Raw genomic sequence first — 15,360 nt, 5'->3', positions numbered from 1 at the left:
TCATCATAGGAATCAGAAACTACAATGTCATGTAGTTTCTTCCAAAGAAACAAGGACAAAAAATTGAGAAAGCAAGAAAAAAAAAAAAAAAAGGAAAATATGAAGAAAGGTGAACAGAGTAAAATCAATACTTCATTTATTATCTTAGGTGAGAACATGCTAAGTTCTCCTATGAAAACACAGATGATTAAATTTGTTTACAAAATAGTCTTACCTTATTTACAGGGTATAAAAAATTGGGGCAGAAACATTACTATCAAATAAAAAAAAGAGATAAAGGGGTAAAAGAGGACGGAAGCCCGCATGCCTAGAGCCCGTGCTCCACAACAAGAGAAGCCACCACAATAAGAAGCACGCTCACTGCAACAAAGAGTAGCCCTGGCTCATTGCAACTAGAGAAAACCTACGTGGCAGCAACGAAGACCCAATGCAGCCAAAAAAAGAAAAAAGAAAAAAAAAGGAGGCAGTATGCATCAGGAAAAAGGTACAATTTGTGAAGAAAACACTGGTCCTACATTTATATTTACTAAACAACAAAGCAAATTGTATATATGTATATATATATATATGTTCTATGTAAGTCACTGCCTTTCTATTTTAATATATTAAAAAATATAAGTACACACTTTAAAATACATAAAATGTATGAAAATTGAAGGCATTAACTTACATTGAATGACACTGTAAGCTTATTTTATTGTTTTTCTTAAAATTTCTGACAGCATTTATTGTTTTGATTTATGATAAGTGAAACTGAAATACTTTTAGGCTGAACTTATTTTGATTAAAAATTACACTGTGACTTCATAGGACTAGCTATAGAATTAGTCTGCAAAAATGACTGTAAGTTTATTTTGCAAAAATTCTATAGGTGAGCCAAGATAGCAAATAACTTTGTCACAGAATGACCTGAAGGAAAAATTACCAGCTTCCTCTTACAGGCATCTGAAAAGGAATGAGACAGTCCCTCCCTGCATCTGGGTCACTGTAGCCTCGCCAGCCCGCTTGAACAAGCAGACACTTCACACAGAGAGCATGGGGGAACATGGACCTGCAAGTAGCAAGGAAGACTCTGCTTCCTGCTCCAGGGGAGAATTGACAGTTTCTGTTTTGGAAAGTTTAGCTCTTGTGGGTCCTAGAGCTAGATTGTCTTAAAAGATGAGAGACTCCAGGGCAAAGGCTGGGGGTGAGACTGTGGCCTTCTCAGACTGTCAAGAACATGCCTGGATGATTGTCACGAAGCCTCAAGTTCTGAGGATCAGAATCTAGGGGGTCCCCTTTGGTCAAGGTTGTGAGCAGGTGAGCTTGAACGCAGTGCCCAGACTTGGGATGGAGACCAGCACTGAGGGCAGTAGAGTGTAGCCAAGGAAGCCATAGAAAATATGGCAAAACTCACCAACACGGCTTGGTGTCATTAAATTTAATTTTTAAAAAGTTTAAAAAATATGTTGATAAGTTCATACTCCTTACATTATAGTTTCAATTAGTTTTTTAGTTAAAAGTCACTGCATAAGGTTTTCTTTTTTTTAACATTTGCTTTTATGTATTGTTTTCAGTGTGATTAGCATCAGCTCAAGAATCCACCTGGTGCTAATAGAGCATGATTTGTAGCTCCGTCTTGAGCATTTTTGATCATGCCAGTTACATCATCAAATCTTCATTTCAAATATTGTTTTTAATCAGTGATCCAATTATGGCTTAAATAATTATTGTTTTATCCCAACAACAAAAAAGTGTACTAAAAATAAAATAGGTAAGAACCACATTAAATACATAAGGAATACAAAATTTTGCATAATATATTTCTACTCTGATGGATCCCATTATGCTAGACTGACATGCCTGGGTCTTACTTGTATTTAATAGAGCATGGTGTCCTTTTCTGTAGATTTGAACTTACTTGTACAGTTTTAAGTAGATGAACATGCACAGGCCTGAAGTCACGAAAGGTCAGTACAGAACAGCAACCTTTCAGATCCACAACATGTTTACACCAAGTACAAATACATGGGGAGCCTTCGCAAACTCAGGCCACACTTTAATTAAACTGAGACAGCAGGAGGACTTTTATTTGGAGAGTTGCACAAAAATGAGTTGCCACCAGTATAAATTAAAATATCAGTAATCCTCAGTATATATATATATATATATATATATATATATATAAAATATATTATATATATATATAGGCTGCATTGGGTCTTCGTTGCTGCATGCGGGCTTTCTCTAACTGCGGTGAGCGGAGGCTACTCTTCGTTGCAGTGCATGGGCTTCTCACTGCAGTGGCTTCTCTTGTTGTGGAGCCCGGGCTCTAGGTGTGCAGGGTTCAGTAGTTGTGGCACACGGGCTCAGTAGTTGTGGTTCATGAGCTCTAGAGCACAGGCTCAGTAGTTGTGGCACACAGGCTTAGTTGCTCTGCAGCATGTGGGATCTTCCTGGATCAGGGATCGAACTCATGTTCCCTGCATTGGCAGGCGGATTCTTAACCACTGAGCCACCAGGGAAGTCCCAATCCTCAGTATATTTAGTTTATTTTAATATATGTGGTTTTCTTTAACCATTTTAAAAGGAATTCAAAATATTTAAAAAGGAAAATTTGAAGTAGAGAATTACCCTTAGTGCATCTCTGAATTGCAAAACTATTGAATATTTTTGGTCAATATTTATAATTCATAGTGTAATCATTCATATAGACATTGTTCAGCAGTGTGTCTGAAGGCAAAATTCCCAAATAGAAGATGGAAATTATATCAGGAGAACATCATTTCCTTTTTTCAAATGGCTTTACTGAGGTATGATTGACATATAATAAACTGCACATATTGGAAGTTGATAAGTTTTGACATGTTATGATGTGTTATCCTTTTTGTGTATTCATATCATCCTTATCTTTGTTCCACTATACATAATATGTCCTTTTTTCTGGATGCTTTTAACATTTTCTTTGTATCACTGAGTTTGAGTATTTTGATTATAATATACCTTGATGTCATTTACTTCTAGTTTATTGGGCTTGGATTCTTTGAGCTACTCATATCTGCAGGTTTTCATCAAATCTGGAAAATTTTCAGCCATTACTGCTTGACTATTTCTTTCTGTCTCCCCCTTTCTCCTCTCTCTGTGCATGTCCCTCACACATATATTAGGCCATTTGAAGATGTCCCATGGCTCATTGATCTTCTGCTTTGTTGCTGTTGTTCTCTCTTTTTTAAAAAAAATAATTAATTTCTTTATTTTTGGCTGTGTTGGGTCTTCGTTGTTGTGCATGGGTTTTCTCTAGTTGCTGTGAGTGGGGCCTACTCCTTGTTGCAGTGCGTGGGCTTCTCATTGCGGTGGCTTCTCTTGTTGCGGAGCATGGGCTCTAGGTGTGAGGGCTCAGTAGTTGTGGCTCGCAGACTCAGTAGTTGTGGCGCACGGGCTTAGTTGCTTCGTGGCATGTGGGATCTTCCCCGAGCAGGGCTCGCACCCATGTCCCCTGTGTTGGCAGGTAGATTCTTAACCACTCACCACCAGGAAAGTCCCTATTATTCTCTTTTTATTCTGTTTCATTTTACATCCCTTCTATGTCTATGTGTTTAAGTTTACTAATTTTTTTCTGCATATTTAATCTGCCGTTAATTCCATCTGTTACCAGGTTGGTGTGCGTTGTGTCAGAATAGCTCCAACAGAGGAGGTCAATGCCGGACCAGCAATCTCGGTCCTTGTGAGAGCAAGCAAAGAATTGCAGACTACCACTTTGGGCTTAAGTGCAAAGCAAAGTTTTATTAAAGTATAGTTACACTCTCAGAGGGAGAGTGGGCTGTTTCTACTAAGTGAAACCAGCTCTCCTGTACAGGCTTAAAGGTGTTTATAAGGAGAGTTCTGGGAGAAGGTGGGGCGCAATCATGGGTGAGTGACAGGGGTATCATTATTTGATTGACAGTCCCCATCTATGTAACAAGTTCATTATTGCTCATGCCCTTACCCTTGATTCGCTAAGAAGAGCCTGGGGTCAGCGGGGTGGGGGTGGGGGTTGCCAAACCATATGCATATTTTATTATAGTGATGGTATAATGAGTTTGGTTTTACTATAGGTTATACACCTGTCTAGTCTGGGCATGCGCAGCCCAGGGAAGTTCCCTAGTGTTACTGTGTTCCCTCTTTATCAGGATAAATTGCCCACCACATGACCATAGTTTTGCCCATTCTGGGTGGGGTCAGGGGAGGGTCCCCAGACGAGTGGGTGTAACTTGACTACTCCCCTCTTGTCTTTTGCCACTGTGGCCTCCTTGCTGCTAATGTCTGACTAACTACCTAACACATCAGTGTAATTTTCTGAGACATTGTAGCTTTCATCTCTAGATGTTTCCTCACACATATGCACTGATCAGTACTCAGTTAAAAACCCAAGTGGAACCTTCTGCTTATTTCTTGAGTTCTCTCTATATTCAGTTCTCTCCTCTCTGGTTCTGTGTCCAATGAATTTTGATTGCATTGGTCTCCCAAGACTGTCATCTCTGTTTTCACAGCTCAGAGCCTACTGGTCTCATCCTGTGCACCCCTTCCATGCACCATGGAGTGGAAACTCTCCAGGTAGTTAGCTGGGAAAATTGTAGGTCTGGCCATGTTTGTTTCCTGTCTTTTGAGGATCCCTGTTCATTTATTGCCTAATACTCAGTTTCTTGATATGTGTTTCATATATTTTGTCTGTTTTCTGGTGGTTTCAGGTGGTAGCATAAATCTGGTCCTGATTACTCCAGCTTGGCCAGAAATGGAAGTCCAAATTATTTAGTTTTAATTTCCTTTCAGGCAGGTCAGTTTGGGGAATGTGGCCTCAACATGTGAAACAGTGAAACTTAAATGTGTGTTTGAAAACTTATCTTTGGAGAAAATGATTATACATAGTCAATATATAACAGCACCATTTGTGGAAAACTTCTGTTATTTAATATACTTATATAAATATTTCAGCATACACATATATCCATGCATATATACATGTTTGGGAGAATCATTGAAAAAAATACCCACAATCCTTTACCCTTCCACTCCTTTACAATATGACTTTACAGTTCCTTCCATCAGGAAGAGTCTATATCCCCACGTATTGAATCAGAGTCAGATTTCTTATTTGTTTGGACAATAGAATGTGGTAAAAGTGACAATGAAGCAAGTTCTGCACCTAAGCTTCGAGAGACCTTGCACAATTCTGCTCTCTCTAGGAGAGCTGCATGAGAGAGAGGCCTAGATTGGCTTGCTGGAAGGTAAGAGACCATGTGAAGCAGAAATCAACCATGAGGCTGAGACTTCCTAGACCAGGGAGTCCTCAGATAGACTCCAACTGACTATAGGAACATGGGTAAGCCCAACTATGATTGGCCAATCCCTGCCAAATCAGCAGAAATACACAGTTGATCCAGAGAATTGTGAGCTAATTGATGATATCTGTTTTAAGCCACTCTATTTTGGGGTGGTTCGTTAAGCATCTATAGCCAAGTGAATTAGTATATTTATAAATAGATACATACATTGCTAGATTCCAATCAACTTTAGCCATCATTAAATACCTCTGTCCAGGTAATTAGTGTAGCATGTCCACACTATTTTGGTTAAATTCTAAATCTTTAGTATAGGGGTTAAGTTTCACCACCTTGAATAAAATTTTAAGTGCTTTTCCTAACACAAACTAGTGCCCTTTTAAAGTGGTGTGTAAGGATTCTGAACATGATTTTTTTACCATCCACCCTATAGGTACAGTTTGCTTAAAAATAAATTGGATATATGAGGATACTGACAGTTAAAGAGTTCCTTTAAATTTTTCTCATGTTTCATAAAAATTTGCCATTAAGTTCCTGCCTTCCAGCTGCAGTTTCTTTGCTTTAAACATTTTTACATTCAGGTTTTGTTATAAATACTTCATTTTGAGAAGACATCACATTCAATTTGCATAAATTGCTCAGAAACATATCTGTTAAGAAGCCGCAGTAGTTCAAGGGCAAAATTGGAATACTCTTGACAGAAACGTGAAATCACTGGGCTGATGGTACGTGCTGGATTATGAACTGGGGTCCTGACAACATGTCTTCCATCCATGAGAAGCCTTTCCAAGGAGAATGACCCTGGCAATAACAGAGAATGAACCTCGTTTGCATACCTGGTAAGCTGGTGGGTTTTCTGCAAAAAGGTTGCTTCATCAAATGTTTAATTGAACAGAACATTTGGGGTGAGACAGATTTTTTTTAATTAGAGAAAACTATGCCTGATCAATTTATCTACTACTTTTAGAAAATAAAAAGGCAAGAAAGCATTTGGTAATAGGATTTTCTTGAAGTTTTAAAAACCTTTAAAAGAATAATGGTTACCCTTTAGGTGGTACTAACTGGGAAGGCACAGGGGACACGTCTGTCGGGAGGGCTGGAAATATTGTAGATCTTGTTCTGGGGATGGTGGTTGCAAAGGTGTATGCATATGTATAATCAATTTAGACTTAAGATCATTGACTTTACTATATGCCTGTTATTCTCAAAAAAAATTTTTTAAAAGGGGGTGAGTTCAAAAAACTAGGGTGTTTTTTCCAGGACTACCTGCCCTGGAAAGGTATTTGAATGTTCACAAGGTACCTATCACATTTTATGTTTTTAAAAAGGCTGTCATTTAGAAAGATAATGTCAAACAGGTATTATGTTTATGATTAGTAAGGGTACTAAAATCAAGCAAGATGCTTTGAAAGTTGAAAAAGGCAGTTTTAGTAACAAATGGAAGAATGAACAAAGTATGTATTAAATGATAAAATCCAAACTTGTTATCTTTAAGTAGTACCAGTAAGTATGCAATAGCTTAAATTATGAGTAAATTCATCCTTGTAGGGAATCATTAATGAGAACTTGGGATTCAGGAATTATTGCTTAATGTTTGAGGTTGACCCCATATGGGACAGTTATATTTTCCAACTAAATATTCCCTATTGCTATGATCAGAGGAAGTCTATACAAAAGGCCAGCAAACTATGCCCCACAAACCAAATGTAGGATGTCACTTGTTTGTGTCCCCCCTAAATTCTTACGTTGAATCCTAACCCTCAAAGGTAATGTATTAAGATACGGTATCTTTGGGAGGCAATGAGATCATCTGGGCAGAGCCCTCAGGAATGAGATTAGTGCTCATATAAACAAAGCTCCAGAGAGATCCCTTGTCCCTTCCACTGTGTGAGGACATAGAAGGTACCAGCTAGGAACCAGGAAGGGGGCTCTAACCAAAATGTGACCATGCTGGCACCTTGATCTCAGCCTTCCAGCCTCCAAAACTGTGAGAAATAAATGTCTGTTGTTTATAAGCTATTCAGTCTGTGATATTTTGTTATGGTGGCCCGAAGGCACTGAGACACAACTTACTTTTTAAATAAAGTTTTATTGTAACACAGCTACACTTCATTCATTTAGCCTGCTTTCATGCTACAAGAGCCATGTTGTGTGGTTGTGTCAGAGACCACATGGCCTACAAAGCTTAAAATAGTTACTGTAGCCCTGGTCTATAAGAAGAATCACCTGTAATTACTATGCCCTAATAATACTTATTGTTCATGGATGGTACAATGCAGGGTATAATGTTCATGGAAGGAAAGTGGCCTCACAAATATCTTTCTTTGTATTGATTTCTTACAGCAATTCTGTGATATGTCAGTTTCCTGTCTTAGTAGATTAAACAAATATGTATTAGAAAAGGTAAATAACCAATAACTTTCCTAAGTTCTCCTGTCTAAGAAGTGGCTAAATCTAAACTTGAACTTGTATCTGCCTCACCCTTTCTAGTACACCCTGATGCTTCCAATTCAGATTTGCAAAGTATGAAATCTTAGACCTGGAGGGGGTGAGTTTGGAAATTCTGTTTAGGTGCTAACACCAGTGATATTCAATAGAGGGCAACAAATAGGGCTGGGAAACCAAGACTTGAGGAAATATACAAAAGGTGAGCTATTTTCTGAGTCTCTTGTCAGAGCCACTGGGGTTGGGTTTCTCTGGGAGGGAATTGACATTTTCTTAATCAATTTTCCTGGTAATCAATCACCCATGTAAAGCCTTTTACTCTCCCTTTCCACTGTGTATAAAATCTGTAAGAAGTAACATTACATTCTCTTTTAATCATAAGTTCATGAAAGGTTAATGCACACCTGGGTCTTTTGTTTTTGCTTTGTGTAAATTTTTTCTTTTCTACATGCAAGTGGATCATTTTGTTTTGAGTAACATTCATTTCTCTGATCTTTTCTTCCTCTGACATAAATGTTGGTCAGTTTAAGTGATATTGGGGAGCATGGAATCATGGAGAGAATGGGAGGAGAGCTGAGTTTCATTTAGAACAATACTAACCCCTGGCTCTTTGAGGGATGAAGGGGCAGACGAGGCTTTAGGAAGATCCCAGGCCTTCTGTTCTCTCACAGAAGTTGGCCTTTGGCTTCTCTGCAGGTGCCAGACATGTAGTGGTGGCCCAGCACATGGGTTTTGCACATGGCTGAGGCAGAGAAACTCCTATAACTGCCTACACAGAACCTTATTTTATTGTTTTCTAACTAAAGGAGACAATATCTAACTTTTTACTATTTTGAAAGACTCTGACAATCTGGGCCCTGACCACACCAATTCAGGGTCCAGTTAAATAATTTCAGTTTATAAGAAATTACCCAGCCTATTTCTAGAGTTTGTTGAACTCTGCCCCTGAAACAGAGGGGTGAATCTTGGGGAAAGAATGAAAACTTAGCAAGGTAGATTGTATTTATTTCCTAGGACTGCTATAACAAATGACCATAACCTTGGTGGCTTAAAACTACAGAAATGTATTCTGTCACAGTTCTGGAGGCCAGAGGTATGAGATCAAGATGTTGGCTGGGCCGTCTCCCTTCAGGGGTTCTAGGAGAGATTCTACTCCTTGTCTCTTCTAGTTTCTAGTGTTGTTGGCATTCCTTGGTTTGAGGACACATCACTCCAATCTCTGCCTCTGTGGTCACATTGCCTCCTCTTTTGTGTGTTTTCTCCTCTGTGTGTCTGTCTCAAAACTCTCTCTTATGGAGATACATGTGATTACATTTAGGGTCCACCCAGATAATGAAGCATAAGCTAACCCTCTCAAGAGCTTTAGTATAATCACATCTTCTGCCACATAACTAGGTTCTAGAGAATTAGGACACAGACCTCTCTTTTTTTGGGATCACCATTCAGCCCATTATGCAGATTTTAAAGAAGGATGTAAGAGAACTGTCCTCTCTCTAAAAATCAAAATTAATTTGTTTGGCTGTGACTCTAGAACTTAGAGAAGCCTGAAATGGGCTTGGTAAGTGTAGACAGTAAGAAGCCTGTGGCCAGCCACATTGAGATTTTAGATGGAGCTGCGTTTGTGTTGTTGCCATCAGTTCATCTGTGGTCATGCACAAACTTCAGGGACACCTTGTTAAAAGTTAAGCTTGGCCTCTGGTATGTTCCAAGGAATCAGAATAGGGCCAGGACTTCCCTGTTGGCACAGTGGTTGAGAGTCCGCCTGCCAATGCAGGGGACACGAGTTCGTGCCGGGTCTGGGAAGATCCCACATGCCGCGGAGCGGCTGGGCCCGTGAGCCATGGCCGCTGAGCCTGCGCGTCCGGAGCCTGTGCTCTGCAACGGGAGAGGCCACAACAGTGAGAGGCCCGCATACCGCCAAAAAAAAAAAAAAAAAAAGAATAGGGCCGATGTACACATTTGGGACAAAGAGATATGGGGGTGACTGTTTCTCAGACTTCCAGGAGTAGCCTCAACCAGCAGAGGGGGCTGATATTAGAGCATAGGGTTATTCTAAGAGAAATTTTGGGCAAAGAGAAAATTGCTAGATGGTACATGAGGAAGGCAGGGAGCAGGAACATAAAGGTTCTGAGTGCCCATCACACAATGCCACGGAAAGCTTCCAGAAGCAGCCAGGGAGCCTTTTGAGACTAAGGGAGAGTGTAGTCTCTTCCCACCAACATCCCAGCAGGTGGATGGGCTCAGGCCATGATAATCCTCATGGCCTTCCTCATAAGCCATTGAGTTATGATTCATAAAGTAAGTCTAAGAAATATTGCTATTTGGGGATGGAGGGATGACTTCCTATGCCAGGCAAATTTCACCTTTGGCTCACTTCAACTAAAATATGTTGAATACATCAAAGTATTACTATTACCAGAGAAAGGTGGCTTATTATTTGAAATAAGGTAGCTTACTTTTTCATTTATCTATGTAATTTGTTATATGTCATTGGATCAGCTATACACGTTCTATTTCCTTTTTGAAAAAAAAAACATGGAATTTCACAGTTGAGAACAGTAGGCTCAGAGAACACAGGCATCTCGTATTGGTATTAATCCAGACCTACTCCAGGGCTGTCAAATGCAAGAATTGAATGGTAAAGCGAGGGGGAAATTGAAACAGAAAGAAGCCAAACTCCTTTTGTAAAATTTAAGAAGGATGAAAAGGCAATTTGAATAGAGAATTGACCCTGGCGAATAATTTGGCAAGATGTATTGGCTTCTTCAAGGCGTGGAGTTTACAGGCAGATTAAATTCAGCAGACAGGAAATGGGCAGGAAGTGGATGTAAAGCACAAGACAATGGGGTCCTTTGTTCAACTATCACCATGATGTGATTTTTTAGGTTTATATGTCATTATTGAAGAAAAAGTGATGCAAGTTGGCAGTAGAGTATGCCAATATTTTCCATATCCAAAATGTCAACAGTAGTTGGGAAACAGCAATTTCAGTCACAGATCTCATGGACACTACTGTAAATAGGAGGAAATTTGAAAATATATTGCATAGTGTAAATCTGTGTCGCTGAATTAACCCAAGAGTATAAGAATCCAAAAATTGGTACTTATATTAAAAGTGTCCAAGTTAATGTGTGCTCTTGTATGTAAATAGCCGGGGAATGTTACTTATATTTGGAGGGGGTGATGACGGGGAAATTCCTTGCATGTTCTGGATGTTGAGAATTATACTTCCATACCCACCCTTGGCAGAGTTCATGCAAACATCCCCTAGCAACCTGGGTGACAATAATTCAGAATAACAAGGGAAAGGCTGGACAAAAGAATTACCATTTATTGATCAACTGTTATTTGCCAGCCATGTGCTAAGAACTTTCAGGTATAATGTTTAATTTACTTTTCTCAATATTAATAATTAGGGATGGTCATGTCATATTTTCTTATATCAAGATATAAGGAGAAGAAAAACTCGAAAGAGGTCAGACAATCAGTAGATAAATTTGAGTCTTATTGACTTTACGGATCCTTTCAATAACATGATATTACCTCTGAAACCAATAGAACACTTACTAGTTGAGTAAATGAATAAGATTTTAATTTAAGATGATTGGTTTCTTACAGATATTCTTAAACTGCTCTCCTGCAAACTCCTCAAGGTGATAAACCTGCAAGCATGTCCTTATTCTCAGCTGGCTGTTAGCTTATCACTCTGGGTGTCATTGTTAATCAGTTAAATCACTGGTGTCCATGTGTCATTAACTATGCAATCCTAGAAGTAAAAAATTTGTTATCATGTACATATACTTACATGTGTATACTATAAGTATACTTACATATTTATAAATTAAATATATGACCTGCTACAGTAAGATAGATTGTACATTATAAAGCTCAAACAAACTAGAAATGTAAAAACTGAAAAAAGATGATATAAATATTTAAACCATTATTTTATATTTGCTATGCTGTTTTATTATGTATTGCTGCTATCATTATATATTATTTGTTTTAGTTATGAATAATGAACACATTAAAATATTTCTAGTAATAATGAGATTGAATATTCCTCATTATTTTAAAAATCTTAGCTTAAAACTTGTAATAGCACAATTTTAAAGTTTTAGGCTCAATTCTGTGTATAATTTTATTTATACAGATACATTTTTGAATACTTTTTGAAGTATGCCATCCACTAAGTGAATAAATCCTATGATTCAATGAATTATCACAAAATAAACATACCCAGGCCCCAAAATAGAGCAATCCCACATCCCATAAGCTACTTTTTTGACCCTTCAGTAGAGTAACTATGCCTTCAGTCTCTCATAAAGGGATATCTAATAGTGTTTTCAACCTTTATATAAAGAGAGAATACAGCATGTTCTCATTTGTGAGTAGTTTCTTTTTTTCAAATTTATGTTTATCTGATTCATTCAATTTGTTGCAAGAAATGATAGGTCATTTGTCTTCATTCATAGGCAGTGCTTGCTTATATGGATATAACTAAAATTATTTATTCATTTTAATGTCAATAGGCATTTGGCTCACTTCAAATTCGGGATAATGACATAATGCTGCTATAACCATTTTTTAACATATCTTTTGTTGCATACACGTCTTCATTTCTGTTGAGTTCTAGGAGTATGATTGCTGGGTTATATGGTAAATATAGGTTGAATTTTATAAGAAATTGTCAAACAGTTTTCCAAAGTGGTTGTATGATCTTACATTTCTACCAGCAATGTGTGAAAGACCCAGTTGCTCCATATATGTACCAACACTTGGTATTGTTATTCTGGATAATTTTAGGCAATCTGGTGTGTAATAAAAAATATTTTGGTATGGTTTTAATTTGTATTTCTACACTGACTAGGGAAGTTGTGCATTTCTTCATATGTTTATTGGCCCTTTGCATAATCTCTTTTTGTGAAATAGCCATGCAGAAATTTTGTCCATTTTTCCATCGTATTATTTGTTTCTTTGTTAAATTGATTTGTAAGAATGTTTATGTTTTCTAAATGTAAGTGCTTTGTGGATACAAGTTATTTATTTTGCAAAAATCTTTACCCATCCTCTGACTTGCCTTTTTATTCTCTTAGTTGTATGTTTTGATGAACAGAAGTTTCTAATTTTAATTAATTCCCATTTCATCCATCTATTTCTTTGTGGTTAGTGATAATTAAGTCCTATTTACTCATCTCTTTTTTCATAGTTAGTGCTAAAAGCTTACGATGTCTTCTCCCAGCCCAGCCACACGAAGGCATTTTCCTATATTACATCCCAGAAGTTTTATTAGTTACCATTTATATTTTGTTCTACCATCATGATCAGCCTGGAATTGATTTTCTGTAGATGATAATAGGTGAAAATTTGCATTTTTCTATATAAATGTTCAACTGACTCAGAACCACTAATTGAAAAACTATCGTTTATCTGTGATTCTACTGTGCCATTTTTGTCATCAATCAACTATCATGAACGGGTCTGGTTTTGGACTCTAAATTCTGTTACACTGATCTATTCATCCGTCCCTCAGACAATCCCACTTTGATTTATTTACCGAGGTTTTATCGTGATAATAGGTAGTACAAGTCATCATATCCAGGAGTCTGATCTTCCAGACTGTTGGGCTCTCTAGTCCCTATTCATATGTAAATTTTAGTATTAGCTTGTTAATTTCCCCTAAAAATATCACAGCTTTTAAAGAGATCTTTAGATTAATTTCATTGGACCTATAGATTAATTTGAGGAGTATTAACATCTTAAATATGTTGAAATTTTCAATTTAAGAAAATAGTCAATCTTTCCATTTTTGAAGGATTTCTTTGGTTTCTTTAGTTGTTGTTTTCTGTAGAGGTTTTAAAAACCCTTCATTAAATTTTTAATAGGTGTTTGATTTTTTAAATGCTATTAAAAGGGGTATCCTTTTTTTAACTGATTAAATTTCAACATTTATTAGCACTTCAGTAAAAATATCTGTGCTTTTCAACAACACAAAAAGTATATGCTAAGTGAATAAAACCTTAAATACATCAAGGAATATGAACAGCACTCACAAGCATCAATCTCATGATCTCCTCCATCATAGAGAGGAAGCTAATAGAGCAGGAATTATATGGAATCTTCAATGTCTAAGTCAAAGATATCAATTAGGGCTTCCCCGGTGGCGCAGTGGTTGAGAGTCCGCCTGCCGACGCAGGGGACACGGGTTCGTGCCCCGGTCCAGGAAGATCCCACATGCTATGGAGCAGCTGGGCCCATGAGCCATGGCCACTGAGCCTGCGCGTCCCGAGCCTACGCTCCACAACGGGAGAGGCCACAACAGTGAGAGGCCTGCGTACTGAAAACAAAACAAAACAAAAAGATATCAATTAAAATTGCTTTCTAATTGTTTCTTGTTGGAAAATAGGATTTAAATGATCCTCTAAATTAATCTTGTATACAGTGACCTTTTTATTTTTAATACAAATAGTCTTTATTTTGGATTTTCTACATACACAATCATTTCATTTACAAATAATGACAACTTTATTCCTTCATGTCATATTATTTCACCTTTTATTTATTATTCTTTCTTTACTGCAGTGGCTAGGCCTCCACTACAATAATGATTAGAAGTTATAATAGCATAGTAGTGTCGGAGAGAAAGAAACTTTTCTCTACCCTCCTAGGTTCTTCTGGCTGATCTAAGAATTAAATTGGCATGAGACAGATTAACAGAAAAAAATCAAATAAAATTTTAATAACATGTATACACGGGAGAGACCCAGGAGAACTGAGTAACTCACTTCAGGTGAAAATGGCTGAAGCCCTCAGTTTATTTATTATTTTTTATTGAAGTATAGTTGATTTACAGTGTTGTGTTAATTACTGCTGTACAGCAGAGTGATTCAATTATACATATGTATACATTCTTTTTTTTAAATATTCTTTTTCATTATGGTTTATCATAGGATATTGAATATAGTTCTCTGTGCTATACAGTAGGACACTGTTTATGAAGCCCTCACTTTAAATACCACCCTCAGCTAAAGACAAAAGAGGGTGTTGAGGGTGGGGACAGTCAGTTCTGGACGGTGACCAGGAAAAGCATAGTAAACAGGGGTAAGGTCGTTATGCAGATTTAAGTCTTTGTCTTCTCCATCTAGAGATTTTGAGGATGATCTTCCTCTCCCTGGTACATCTAGGGAGACATGCTTACAAATGAAGATTTCCCTTATAAATGCAATTGTTTCTTACAAAAGAATAACTTCTACTCCGTTTTCAGAGTTTTTCCCATGTCTTCTGTTTCATAGGAAATAACCAGCTTAAGATAATGAATTTGCCAGAGAGACCTATTTGGGGGTGGCGAATCCTCCTCCCCTACAGCAGGTATGTGTATCCCCTTCCCAATATCATAGGAAAGCAGCTTGTTTACACTCCCTTTATCAGATTCAAAGACTTCACTTCTATCCCTAGTTGCCAATGATTTTTTTATTGTGAATATTGAGTTTTATCGAATACTTTATCTTTTATTCCCTCCATGTGGTGAATGATATTGATTGAACTTTGAATGTGTACCATCTGCACATTCTTGGAACAACTTCCACCTTGCCATGATATATTATTAAATGAAGCTATG

General features: G+C 37.6%; 1 long non-coding RNA gene across 1 annotated transcript; it reads left to right on the top strand.

Moving 5' to 3' along the window:
• The first annotated feature begins 236 nt into the window (after positions 1–236).
• On the top strand, positions 237–15,111 carry LOC115861595 (uncharacterized). Its single transcript, XR_004042830.2, has 3 exons — positions 237–484; positions 5,999–6,136; positions 15,035–15,111. It is a non-coding gene; the product is annotated as an uncharacterized lncRNA (long non-coding RNA).
• Positions 15,112–15,360: the final 249 nt, after the last annotated feature.

Source organism: Globicephala melas, chromosome 15 (assembly GCF_963455315.2).
Source record: "Globicephala melas chromosome 15, mGloMel1.2, whole genome shotgun sequence".
NCBI lineage: Eukaryota > Metazoa > Chordata > Mammalia > Artiodactyla > Delphinidae > Globicephala > Globicephala melas.
Note: the sequence above shows the minus strand (reverse complement) of the source record. Positions and strands in the feature narration are given on the sequence as shown.